The sequence below is a fragment of the Lycorma delicatula genome, chromosome 2 (genome assembly GCF_047948215.1).
Source record: "Lycorma delicatula isolate Av1 chromosome 2, ASM4794821v1, whole genome shotgun sequence".
Classification (NCBI taxonomy): domain Eukaryota; kingdom Metazoa; phylum Arthropoda; class Insecta; order Hemiptera; family Fulgoridae; genus Lycorma; species Lycorma delicatula.
Window position 1 is genome coordinate 75,127,804 of NC_134456.1, and position 14,039 is coordinate 75,141,842.

A 14,039-nucleotide genomic window follows, 5' to 3' on the forward strand; every position below is an offset into this window, starting at 1 on the left:
GAGATGATTTAAATTTAATTAGATTTTGTTTTAGGGTCAAAATTCAATTTATTAAAGCTACATTATCGTTAGACCTTAATACACTAAATGATATACAATATTTAAATTATAATAAATGAATGAGGGGGCATCAATAGTTATGGCCATTAGCTCGGTGGAAATTGATAGCGTATGAAAAAATTCTACGCCTAACCCGGAATCAAACCTGGGACCTCCCCACGAAATGCCGAGACGCTACCTACTCAGCCACGGAGGTCGGAAAAATGATGAAATATGTAATTATATTAAATTATTATTATGTATAACGATTTAATAATATTTTAAATTGTCGTTTAGGTATTCTAAATATATTACACGGAACTTCAAACATAAAACCAGTAATTAAAGGGAAAAAATAAAACTATTTGAAACAGGTTAATTGTTATCAATTAAAAACCGAAATCAGTTAAAATTTTAACGTGAGATAATATATTATCAAAGAGAAATTCTCTACATTAAACAAAGGGGAAAAGAATTTTACTTCCTATGTTTATATAAAAACCCTCGAGATTTAAATATTGAATCATTCGGAAAAAGAGAACCAAAAAGATTAAGGCGGCATTTGCAATAAACTGACTATAAAAATTTTTTTCTACAAGTCAAGAACTTTAAAAAACTCAAAATTTCTGTTTTTCTGACGTTAAATAATACACCAAAATTGAAAACATTCGTAAAATTTAGTATAGTGAATTTAGTTGGCAGATGAATTTCCTATATTTTTATTTATTTATTTTTTTTTACTGTAAGTTAGCTAAATCATAATTATTAGTTCGAACATATAACGTTCAAAGTCATATAAAAGTTCGAAGTACAATATTTCGTTCGGTTGGAGGTGAAAATGAAGGAAATTAACTCAGGACCTTTGTGAATTCGTAAAAAGAAAAACGGATCTAAAAAAAGCAGATAAAAAAAAAATTATTTATCGCTATATTACTGTAATCATTTTTTCTTTCTCTCTTATAAAGTTTAGAACGAATCTATTCGATAGAATAGGAAAGGAATTAGTATTCAGAGATGTAAAAACGTACTTGTGATATTTGTTATGTCAATAAAATATACTTCATTATTTTATATAAAAATAATGGTACAATTACTAAATTAATATATTTCCACTATGAATTATTATTATAAAAATTACAAAATGTAACGGTTGAATAAAATTACAAGTGGTGGAAAAAGTAAGGTAAATAAAAAAGCACGAGAAAGAAAATATTTCATATAGAAATCTGCTAGTATGAAATGTAAAAATTACAATTTAGAAATACATCTTCAAAAAGGTTTTTAATTGCGTAAATACATAAACGATAAAGTAAGAAAAGAAGTTTTTTAAATATGAGGAAACAGTTTTAGGTAGATTTCTAAGAAAGCTACCTATTGTAATGGGTACCCTGATTCGACCTCCGGAAAATTTCAACATATCTTCGGGTTTCATCCCCCAGACCCCAAAACCACCATCAGTTCAAAAGTTTATATATACATTTATATATATTTCACTTTTTTATGGACACGATAACTGCCGTAATTTTGCACCCATCACTTTCAAATTGATACATAAAATATAACAATCCAAAATCTCAGTCGAGTTCGATAATGGAAAAAATCAGACCATACGGGTGGAAATTGAGTGGATTTTTCGAAAAAGTAAAACATAGCTATAACTTTCTTATTAGGTAAAATATCGAACTCGTCTTTAAAGTTCCTAATATTCTTTGGATAAGAACTTAAAACTTATCTAAGTAAAGATTTTGATATCACCAACCATTGGCTAAGGGAGGGTAAAAGATGGCGTAAAAAAAATCACCTTCCTTAATAGACACAGTATCGAATCGGTTTGAAGTGGTTGCTAGTCCTCTAAACATTACCTAAACCTTTTGTCTGAAACAATTTTTGATATGACCAACCCTTGGGCAAGGGATGACCAAAATGTTGTTGGAATTGTAAGAAGGTAGGACCTTGTATGCTAAACATGTCAAACTTTTTTCACATGCAACCATTATCGTATTGAGTAAATTTGAAGTTTTTTAACTTAGTTTGGAAATCTTTTTATCCCCTATTTAGCACTGGTGAAATCTACCTTCGTCTTCCGGCGTGCCGAAAGAGATTTTTTTTTATCACAAAATAAAATTTAAACAGGTTACAATATTAAAGAAACCATAAGTAAATAAAATTACATAAAAAATCAGACGCAGAGAGGCTTCCATCAACTTTCCTTAATTCATACAGGTCATTCTTCAATGTAAGTGCAAACATAAGTTGCCAGAGAATACAAAACAAAAACAACATAAAAATGAATAAACAAGAGAAAGGATGAAATACCGAGTTAAAAAAATGAAAAAAAAAACTAAAATTAATAACGAAGAATAATAAATAAAATTGAACGAAGTGAAATAATGAATTGATAAGTAACACTCACTTCATTCAGCTCAAATTCAAATCAAATAGTCACTAAGGTCCAGCACGTGGAGACGTTTTAGTTTTCTAACGTCTTCACTATTATCTAGATGTCTAGAATGTTAATAACCAAATAATTCACGAGGTTATATAGCCGCAGATTCACCGTTTCTTACGAACTAAGGCGCTCTGTTATACTCCTTAGTAACTTTTTTATGCAATTAATGTATTATCTTGACGTTACTGTAGCTTATAGTAGCTCAAAACTGGATTCGATAGGTCTAAAATTGGTTTCAGAATAGTCGTGTACAACAAATACTTGTTAGATAATGAAAGTTATGATCATAACTATTAAAAATAAAATAATAAAATAGATAAAGATAAAGACCAAAGATATAAGATAAAGACTAAGGTACCGTACACTTTTAACATGTGGTATGAAAATTCCATCGAGGTGGATCCGTGGGCAGTCTCATTTCCTCATTGCGAACGTCACATGACACGACTTCGGTTGATTAACCTTAATTTTCTACTTCTACAGCCATCCGTTGATTTGTTGTAATTCAGAATACAGTTTTCTTGAAGCTAGAGTTGGATCAACATCGACAGACAGGTTAGCCTTGTCATCGACAAATGAAGCAACTATGACATAGTCCGGATGTCACTGGATGTAGAAATGTAGATCGAAAGACGAACTACTTGATGAGCCATGTATTTGGATATAGATAATTAGTTAATTTAGCTCTAGAAGATATACAGGGTGTAAAAGCTGTAAAGGAATCCAAGATTGAATTCATAAAATACACGCTGAGATCATATGATGCAGTAATTACATCGGATTTAAAAATGAAATAAAGAATAGGACATTTATAACATTATTAAAAAAAAAAGTTTCAACATTTAAGTCGCATTTGCCAAGTATAAATTAAAAGGTAATCACAGAATGATTTTAATATGAATTCAGCTATGTAGTTTACTGACCTGCATTAAAATAAAGAAATATTTTTAATTTACTTTGTTGTTAAAATGCAAAAAAAAGTTTACTTAAATAAAATTATGGAGTTCCTACACTTTAAAAAGGATAATAAATAAGTCTGGGAAAATTTATGTTCATTTTCTTATCGGTAGTTTAGTAAATTAAACTAATTCAACAGCAAGGATAAATTTAGTACAGTGAATGAAATATATCTAATTAATTACATACTATGCTAATACAACTGTACACAAGTACTTAGCACATAGTTCTTACAGAAAATGTTACATTCGTCATAATCAAAGAATTTAACTTATTTTTTACACAATTTTGTTGACAATTAAATTCCCGATAAGTTTTATTTAAAAGTTTAATGTGGTTATTACCCATTTAACAAAGTTATTTATACATCAAACGTAAAAAAAACAGGGGGTTTTTATCCTATTTTATTGAATCTACACTAGATTTCTCAAAAACTATAGCAGATACGGTTCTCAGATATATTTTATTCGATTTTTCAGGTAAAAAACTATAATAAATTACTAATTCTGGCACTTAATTAACGCCCTAAAGATTTCAGTATGACCTCATTTCACCGGAGTAGCCGAAATCCGAGCGAAATCTTTCATTAGATATAACTCGCAAACAAAACTTTAAGGACATCGTTTATATTATTTTTTCTATTATTTTTACGAATAGAATAGGTTACGAAAAGTACCGTGATACACTCTTTACATTTTATAATTCTGCATTATTAATACTGTGCAAACTAGTAGAGTAGATGTTAACATGGCCACTAGTAAAATCTGACCTTCTGTTTTATATGACCAAATTTTTTTTGACCTGGCCTTAAATTTAGGGAACTATATGCGTTTAATTATTATCATATAACATTTATTTTTTATATTAAGAGAACAGCAAAATAATAATTGTAAAAAAAGCATATGCCATTAACAGTGGCAGAAAATACTGAATATTTCTAGAACAGGGATCAATATAATAGATAACTAATAATAGTAGACGTAGACTGTAATACAATGTTCAGCATTTTAAAAGATTCAGGATTCAAGTATAGAAATAGAAGAACAATTGCTACCATTTACAGGAACCAAACTGCAACAGTAATATTGGAAGAGCATAAGAAAGGAGCTGTAATAAAAAAGGAAGTCAGACAAGGATGTTCCCTATCCCCGTTACTTTTTAATCTTTACATTAAACTAGCCGTTAATGATGTTACACAACCGTTTAGATCCAGAGTGACAGTAAAAGGAGAAAAGATAAAAATGCTACGATTTGGCGATGATATAGCCATTCTACCTGAGAGTAAAAAAAAAATTAGAAGAAACAACGAATGGCACAGATGAAGTCCTGTGGAAGAACTACCGCATGAAAATAAATAAGAACAAAACGAAAGTAATGAAATGTAGTAGAACCGAAATAGATGGACCACTGAATATAGAAATAGGACGAGAAAAGATTATGGAGGTAGACGAATTTTATTATTTGGGTAGTAGAATTACTACAGATGGACGAAGCAGGAGCCATATAAAATGCCGAATAGCACGGGCGAAACGAGCTTTCAGTCAGAAATATAATTTTCTTAATTCAAACATTTATTTATACGTCAGGGAAACATTTTTGAAAGTATATGTTTGGACCGTAGCTTTATATGGAAGTGGACCTTGGACGATCGGAGTACCTGAGAAAAAAAGATTAGAAGCGTTTGAAATGTGATGCTAAAGAAGAATGTTAAAAATCAGATGGGTGGATAAAGTAACAAATGAAGAGGTGTTGCGGCAAATCGGTGAAGAAAGAAGCATTTGGAAAAATATAGCTAAAAGAAGAGACAAACTTACACACATCATAAGACATACTGGAATAGTCGTTTTGATATTGGCGGGACAGGTAGATGGGAAACATTATGCAGGCAGGCAACATTTGGAATATGTAAAATAAATTGTTAGGGATGTAGGATGTAGAGGGTATACCGAAATGAAACAACTGGCACTACATAGGGAATTTTGGAGAGCTGCATCAAACCAGATAAATAACTGAGGAAAAAAATAATAACTATGATTATGATAATATATTTTTAATGTAAAGTCTCATCCGGATTCAAATCCGAAACTTTCGGAAGAAAGGCAGAAATCATCCGCAAAGATCGATAGTGCTAAATCACACACATCTGTATTTAATAATTTAGTTGAGCAGATGTATTTTTGTTAATATTATTTTATTTAATTACTGTTTTGAAAAAAGTATTTCCTAACTATTTACAAGTGTATCTAAAGAATTTCAATGAATCAGTTTTAATTAACTAATATCAACCCAATCCATTTAATAAACATTTTCATGTTTTTATGATCTTTCTATTAAATAATATTCACACACACACACATACACACACACACACACACACACACATACACACACACACACACACACACACACACACACACACACACACACACACACACTGAGTGAGAGAGAGAGAGAGAGAGAGAGAGAGAGAGAGAGAGAGAGAGAGATATGGGTAAAATGATACCAATGGTATTGATAGGTTATGTCCGCCATTTTGTTTTACTCAGTTTATTAAATAAAAATATCACTCACGTAACCGAGATGAAATAGATTAAAAATTTTATCACGAAAGTAGGTGGAATTATTTTGACATAGAGAACATATAACAGAATATATAACGGTCAAACTTAATTTCTTCCTCAATGAATTCTCGGATAAAAAAGGTAATTTTGTATCATTAAAGTCCTATTCTATAACTAAACTAACTCTATAATTTAAATTTAAATTTAGTTAGTTGAAAGTAAAATACAATTGAGAGTGTTAATATTTATTAATTTCTCAAACATGGTACCGCTGATATGTTAAATAAATAAATAAAGAATTAATATAATCCACCTTACCAGCACGTTGATACGTTCTCCAGATGTTTCGGCTTACTTGGAAGCCATCATCAGAAGTTAAAATTAATGCATTAAAGTCAAACTTTAAAAATTATAGCTAAAATTTAAAAGCAGTGTGTATACTAGGAAGGACCGGGACAGACATGACTGCTTTTAAATTTTAATTATGATTTTTAAACTTTGACTTCAATGGATTAGTTTTAACTGCTGATTTCTAAGTAAGACGAAAGATCTACAGAACGTATCAACGTGCTGGTAAGGTGGATTACATTAATTGTTAATTTATTTAGTTATTTATATATTTTTTATAAAATTCACAAACTCTTAGGAAAAAATAGAAGGTGAGAACTGGATTGTCCCCTGATAATATTTTTCAGACATTTGGTATTTTTGGAACAAATTGTGTGTGGTACCATCCTCCGTTTGCCTATTCTCTTAATACGCAGTGTTGTCGATAATCATTATACAGATAAAATTAACTATTTAGTAAAAACAATTGTCTTCCTTTTATTAATGCACCTTCCTTCACCTTTACTAATAAAAGATAAAAATGATTTTTTCATTATTTAAAATCATTAATATTGACTACCGAACCGAGGCGAAGAACAGAAAAATCCCTTTCGGCACGCCGGAAGGCGGAGATAGATTTCATCGGTACTAAGTAGGGAATAAAAAAGATTTTCACTTTAAAGTTAAGAAAAACTTTAAATTTACTCAATACGATAATGACTGCTTGTGAAAAGTTTCACATGTTTAGCATACAAGCCCAATCTTCTTACAATCCAGCAATATTTTGGTCATCTCTTGCTGTAAGAGTTTATCATATCAAAGATTGTTTCAGGTGATTGTTTCAGGACAACTGTGTTAGGTAATATTTTGAGGACTAACGACTACTTTAAAACGATTCGATACTGTGCGTATACTTTTATGTCTTATGTTTTGTCTATATGTATTTTATGTCTGTATGTTATGCTTTATGTTTTAGAGAAGTATACTCTTTTTTTTTGTCTTCGAAAACCCCTTTTTTCCACCTCTGGGCCTGTGGTTGGCGATATCAAAATACATTACTCATATAAATTTTAGGCCTTTATCCGAAGTACAATAAGGACTTGAAACTAATTCGATAATTTATTTAATAAGAAAGTTATAGCGATATTTTGTTTTTTCAAAAAATCCACACCATTTCCACCCGCATGACCCGATGACCGTTAACAAACTCGACCGAGATTTTGGGTCGACTTATTTTTAAGGAACAATTATTTTTAAGTGATTAAATTATTTTTAAGTGATTGGCGCAAAATTATGGCAGTTATCGTGTCCACAAGAAAGTTAAATACACACACACACACACACATATATATATATATATATATTGAGGTGACGGTGGTTTTGGGGTCGGGGGATATGAAACGCGAAGATATGTTGTAATTTTTCGGAATTCGAATCATGGTACTCACTGCAATAAGTAACCTTTTTATAAAATTACCTAAAAAGAGACCAATACAGTATTCCAAACTTCTTTCAAGATTCACATTTTTTGGACGATTTGAAAAGATTATTACAAATAAAGTAAATTTACTTTGTCACTTTTTTTTTAATTATCTGACAGAACAATTACAAGGTAAAATTCACGTCCAGAAATATATTTCTTTAGTTCAAGTTATAGTTTTTAATAACCTTTAAAGGAACCACAACTCATGAGATTCACAGATTTACAATGTGAGGACAGTGGTTACGAGATATTTTATAACATACTTAAAAAATAATTTAAATTGAATATGGTACCTAATTATACAATAGATGGAATGAAACTTGATAAACATAACTTTTATTCAAACTGTCCTTGCTTATGAAGGATATCCTAATGTTATTATGCTACTAACAATTTTTAAAGGTTATACGAGTAGAGAAAGTTTTGGAAATGCCTAAAGGAAAACATCATCCGTTTGTTTTTTTATTTTAGGAGGTTCGCCAAAAACTTCTACTCTTATAAATTTACTACAAAACACCCGCTTCAGTTTAGCTAAACCAACGCACCTCATTTCACATCTTTAACAGCTTAAAACAAACTTTCGTTTTTATAAATAAATTAAAAATACTCCACATCAAAGAAAATTTATTTAAAACATCTGATTTGTAAACTACATGACTTCCTTGTACGCCAATTAAATTACATACACACATTTTTTAAAAATGAAAAGTACATAAAATTTTATTTCATTAATAACCGCTGATATTTTTTTCATTTTTTTGTTATTATGAGTTATTATTTATCGTAATTTTTTTTTTACAGAGGTTAATAATTATTAATAAATCAATAAATTTAAATTCAAAAAAAGGAGATGAAGTCTGATTTGAACCAATGTGCCTTCCTCTTGTAAACTCCAAATATTTCATTAATTAAAATGTTATTTTGCTCTTAACTCTGGAACCAACGAAAATAAGTACCACCACTTATGATATATTATTAAAAAGCTCTCCATGAGAACTTATCAGTCGATTGCAATCAAAAGGGCAGAAGCACAACTAGATGTTACAACAGTTCTAAATCCAATCTTTCAACATCCCACGGTTAATCGTTTTTGAGTTATGCAAGATACGTACGCACGTACGTACTGACGTCACCCAGAAACTAGTCAAAATGGATTCAGGGATGGTCAAAAATGGATAATTCCGTTGAAATTTGAAAACCGAAATTTTTTTGCGATCATAATATTTCCTTTATTTCGTACAAGGAATGAAAAAAAATTTTTGAAACAATTTCGAAATTCTTTATTAGATAATGAGTTTTCTATAACCGATTAGAAAAATCGGTGAAGTATGAGAAAATATTAACCAACAATGGAACTTTTATAGAAAGTTTGGAGAGAAATTATTTAAACATTTTAAACATTAATAATTCATTCATTCAGTATTAAATATTAATAATTTATTCATAAGATTCTTTAGCTAGTAAACTTGTCTTTTTTATGAAATAATTCAATTCTAGCATTAAAAAAAAAAAATTAATTCATCGGTGTCTAGAAAAAATTGGCAAAGGCGTTGCTAAACATTTTCAGAAAATGTTTTTTATCTTAAATACATCTCAACACCTTAACTATTCGCAACTCAACTTAATCATTTTATATTTTGATGAATTAGTTTAGTTGCGAAAATAAATGATCAAATTAAACATTTACGTTGTCATAATTTATAATTTCATAAACACAAATACTGACTTTGATTAATCATCAAAACTCAAGATATCTGTTTTTACTACATTGCTAACTACGTACAATTACAAGTATTCTTATACTTACTACATTGCAAGTTATATAAAATGAGACCATCTTCTGTATTTTATAAGGGAAATGTATACAGAACAGAAAAACTTTATTCCTAATTATACATATTTGGGTTTCCGCCAAGGTTCTAAGCCTTATTGGCAAGTGCCCATTCAATATATGATACAAATACATTAACAATGAAAAATACAGATACAGAACACATTAATTTTATATATATAAAAATGAATGTTTGTTTGTCCCGTATGCGCTACTATACCATTCATCCAATTGCTATGAAACTTTGGCGAGTTGTTCTGCACACGCTTGCGAAAGTTTCTGAATTAGTTTTGACCCTCTAGGTGGCGCTGGGGTCGAGATATTTCGAAAAATTGTATTTATGGATCGAATTCGCTCGTATTCAGACTATATATTAGTTACGCGAAAAGAAAATGTTTTGTAAAAACTATACCCCGCTAGGTGGCGTCGGTATCAAAATATTTACAAAAAAATATACAAACTGACTTCCTTCTATATATATATATATATATATAGAGAGAGAGAGAGAGAGAGAGAGAGAGAGAGAGATTAAATGAACACAATTAAAGTTTGATAAAACATCAAGAACTGAACATTTCGGAACTTCACAAAATTTAACCTTTCACTTTTTGCCTTTCTTCCTATTTCCCCTTTTCCCTTCTCTTTCCCCGTTTCCCTTTTTTTTATTTTTTCCCCTTTCCCCCTTTTACCGCGCGTAAATCGGTCCAGTAGTTTTTTAGTCTATAGCGGACACACATACGAACATTGCCTTTTATTTATATACGTATATATATGTATATATAGATGAAGAAAGTCTGCTTGTATATTTGTTTGTTTCGTAAATATCTCAACACCGGCGCCACTAGCGGGTATAATTTTTGCAAAAATGTTTCTTTTCGCGTAACTAATATACATTCTTAATATGAGCTAAATCTGTCCATAAATATAATTTTACCAAATATCTGAACCCCAGCACCACCTAGCGGGAACTTTTTTCGCAAAAATATTTATTTTCACGTAACTAATATATATTCTGAATATGATCCAAATCGGACAATAAATGCATTTTTTCCAAATATCTTAACTCCAGCGTCATCTAGCGGATTCATTTTATTCACAGGTATTTCTTTCCATGTAAATAACACATATTCTGAATATGAGCCAAATCGGACCATAAATACAATTTTTCGAAATATCTCGACCTCAGCGCCACGTAGCGGTTCAAAACTAATTCAGAAACCTTCGAGGGCGTGCGCACAACTTACCAATGTTTCATCGTAAACCGATGAATGGTATAGGAACGCATACGGAACAAACAAACAAACTTTCTTTTATATAAGATTAGGCATAAATTGGACTTACGTCAGAATCCTTTGTAGGAAGGGGGGGGGGGCAAAACTGACCGTCATTTATAATTCAGTTATTATTTTGCACAATTCATCATTAAATAATAAGGTAGATAAATCTGGATTCTATGTGTATTTATATAATATGAAAATTCGAATATGGAATGTTGCAAAAAAATAAATAAATCAAAATTGAAAAATAACCTCATTTAGGCAAATTAGTTAAAAAGATTTCGTGAAAGTACAATCGTTTGATAAATACATATATATATATATATATATATATATATATATATATATATATATATATATATATATATATATATTAAAGCAATGTTTGTATATATGTCCACTATAGACTAGAAAACTACTTGGTCGATTCACGCGCGGGAAAAAAGGAAAACGGAAACACGGAGGTAGACATAATGGGTGGGAGGGAGACGAGGAAGGAAGATAGGGAAATAGTTAGTAGTAAGGTAAAATTTATGAAGTTCCGTAATGTTCAGTTTTTTAATGTTTTATAGAACTTTAAATTGTCTTCATTTAATTTATTTATATACTCAAATCTTTTTTCTTTTACCTGTTTAGCCTCCGGGAATTACCGTTCAGGTATTACTTCAGAGGATGAATGAGGATGATATGTACGAATATAAATGTAGTCCGGTACAGTCTCAGTTCGACCATTTCTGAGATGTGTGGTTAATTGAAACCCAACCACCACCAAAGAACACCGGTATCCACAATCTAGCATTCAAATCCGTATAAAGATAACTTAATTTGCTAGGACTTGAACGCTGAACTCTCGATTTCCAAATCAGCTGATTTTGGAAGACGCGTTCAATACTAGACCAACCCGGTGGGTCTATATACTCAAATCTAGCAATAGCGAAGAATTGACGGGTCTGCTAATAATTACATAAAAAAATGTTGTACTAAATTTATTATAAAAGAAAAATAAATTGTGTACTAATAACAGTGCACTAATTAGTTTATAATAAAAATACTAATTATGAAAAATATTTAGTGGCGTCATAAAGTTGTAAAGAATATATTTTTCAATCGTAACAAAATATTCACTGTTTGTTTATTTAAGATTATATATGATGATATATAATGATATAGTTATTTACTGTTTCAGAGACTAGCAATCGAAATAATTGTTTCTTAAACAAAATTATAATTTGTCATATATTTTATCTCTTTTGGTAACATATTACATAAAATGGGAACAACAACTTTCAATAACTTTCTACCACATAAATTATTATATTTAGAAACAATAAATAGATCTTTATACTTACACGGTTTTTTACTCAGAATTTTAATCATTCTATTTCGGCCTTTTGACTTTTTTCAGTTAAATAATTTACTGCTGTACCCCATACTTCAACTCCATACCTAATAATAATTCAACATTGATTTATAAAACAAAAACATTATTTTTTAAGGTAATGTACCACTGAGATAGCAAAATTTACTAGAAACTACACGAAGTTTTTTTAGAAAATTTGTTATATGACTTTTCTACTTTAATTTCCTATTTAAAGTAATTCCTAAATATTTAAATTCCTCTACATTTTGCAAAATTTTATAATCACGTCCAATATTATTCATAGTACAATTATAATTACAGACTCTATGAAAAAAAAGATTACAAAAAAATACGTTAATTAATATTATCAAATGCCTTACCACAAATTAATCCAAAATTAATTTCATTTCTACAATCGTACAGAAAGAACAGTATGTGATTACAAAGTTTTCTGATTGAACAGTTTTACTCAGGTTACAACAAACAAGTACAACGTAGCACAGTCGGAACGTATCGTGCCTGTTAAAACAGGTCTGTGAACAGTCAACGGTGCGCATGCGTATCACTAACCCCACCGCCAACGACAGCGCCAGCTCTACTAACAAAACAATAACGATCTGAATTTTAATACAAGCATACGCACTAACTTAATTTCTATTATTACGCCTCTAAATATAAAAATATTCGATTGGTTTACATAATTTATTGCAACTATTAGGCCTTTTAATTTTTTTTAAAATTTATCTTAATATAAGATGTAGACTTTTTTTAAGCCTTTTAAGATCTAATCTTCTAACTTTAATGACAAAAATATTTTATACCATTTTCACATTATTACGTACAAGCTTATTTGTAAATTTCTATACAACCATCAGTCAATATAAATATATATATGCAAACAAAATAAATTTATCCGTTCCTCTTGTTTTGCATTCATCGATATTTCATTACTTCTTGAATCCGAGAAAATCTAATAAAATAGATCGGTGAAAATTTTCTACGATAAGGGTAGAATCAGTGATTCAAATTTATCAAAAAATTAAAATTAAACGGATTAGAATACCAGTAATATTCTTATGTCGTTCAGTTAACGGTATTGTTTCAGAAATGATCTAAGCGATTTATTGATTTTATATTACCATCTTTTAAATAAATTAAGGAAAGTTGAACTAGTGAGAAAACAGGCGAAAAACAAGTGTTTATGTACGTAAAATTTTCCGTCATTCCAAATAAATTGCTTTCAACAAATTGGAATCGAATTTCTTCCAAATTATTTCGAATCTATAACGCCGAGAAACAATATATATATATATATATACAACAATATAAAACGAATTTTTTCCCGTTAAGCGCTTTGTAAGATATATCTTTTCTAAAACAACCTTTTCCTTTTCCGCATCATATCTCTAGAATTATACTGCAAAAAGGAAAGAATGGTAATCGGTCAAAATATCGGGTATGGTTTTTTGTTCATTTCTCGACGTTTCAAGAACCAGAGACTCCAAAAAACAAACAAAATGGGAGGGTAATGTTCGTACATACGTACGTGAGTTGGCGTAATTGAAGCTTAATAACTTTTAGCTAGATTAACCGATTTTGATTACATTTTGTACAAGACTAGTGTATATGGCCAGTTTGTTGGTAAAATTTTGAAGTCAATATCTCTAGGGGTAGGGTAGATAGTTTTTTGGGTCAATTTTTTCAAAAATTTGCAAAAATAACTCAATTTTATATTAAGTCAGTGCATGCTTAACT

The 14,039-nt window shown here is 29.8% G+C and overlaps 1 long non-coding RNA gene across 1 annotated transcript in view; it reads right to left on the reverse strand.

Annotated features, from left to right (window-relative positions):
- The window catches only part of LOC142318909 (uncharacterized), a 122,152-nt gene extending 109,383 nt beyond the window's left edge, over positions 1-12,769 (reverse strand). The window contains exons 1-2 of the long non-coding RNA XR_012755076.1: positions 12,665-12,769; positions 12,274-12,370 (exon numbers count right to left, since the gene is read on the reverse strand). This is a non-coding gene — a long non-coding RNA (uncharacterized LOC142318909). The remainder of the gene's footprint in view (positions 1-12,273; positions 12,371-12,664) is intronic.
- Positions 12,770-14,039: the final 1,270 nt, after the last annotated feature.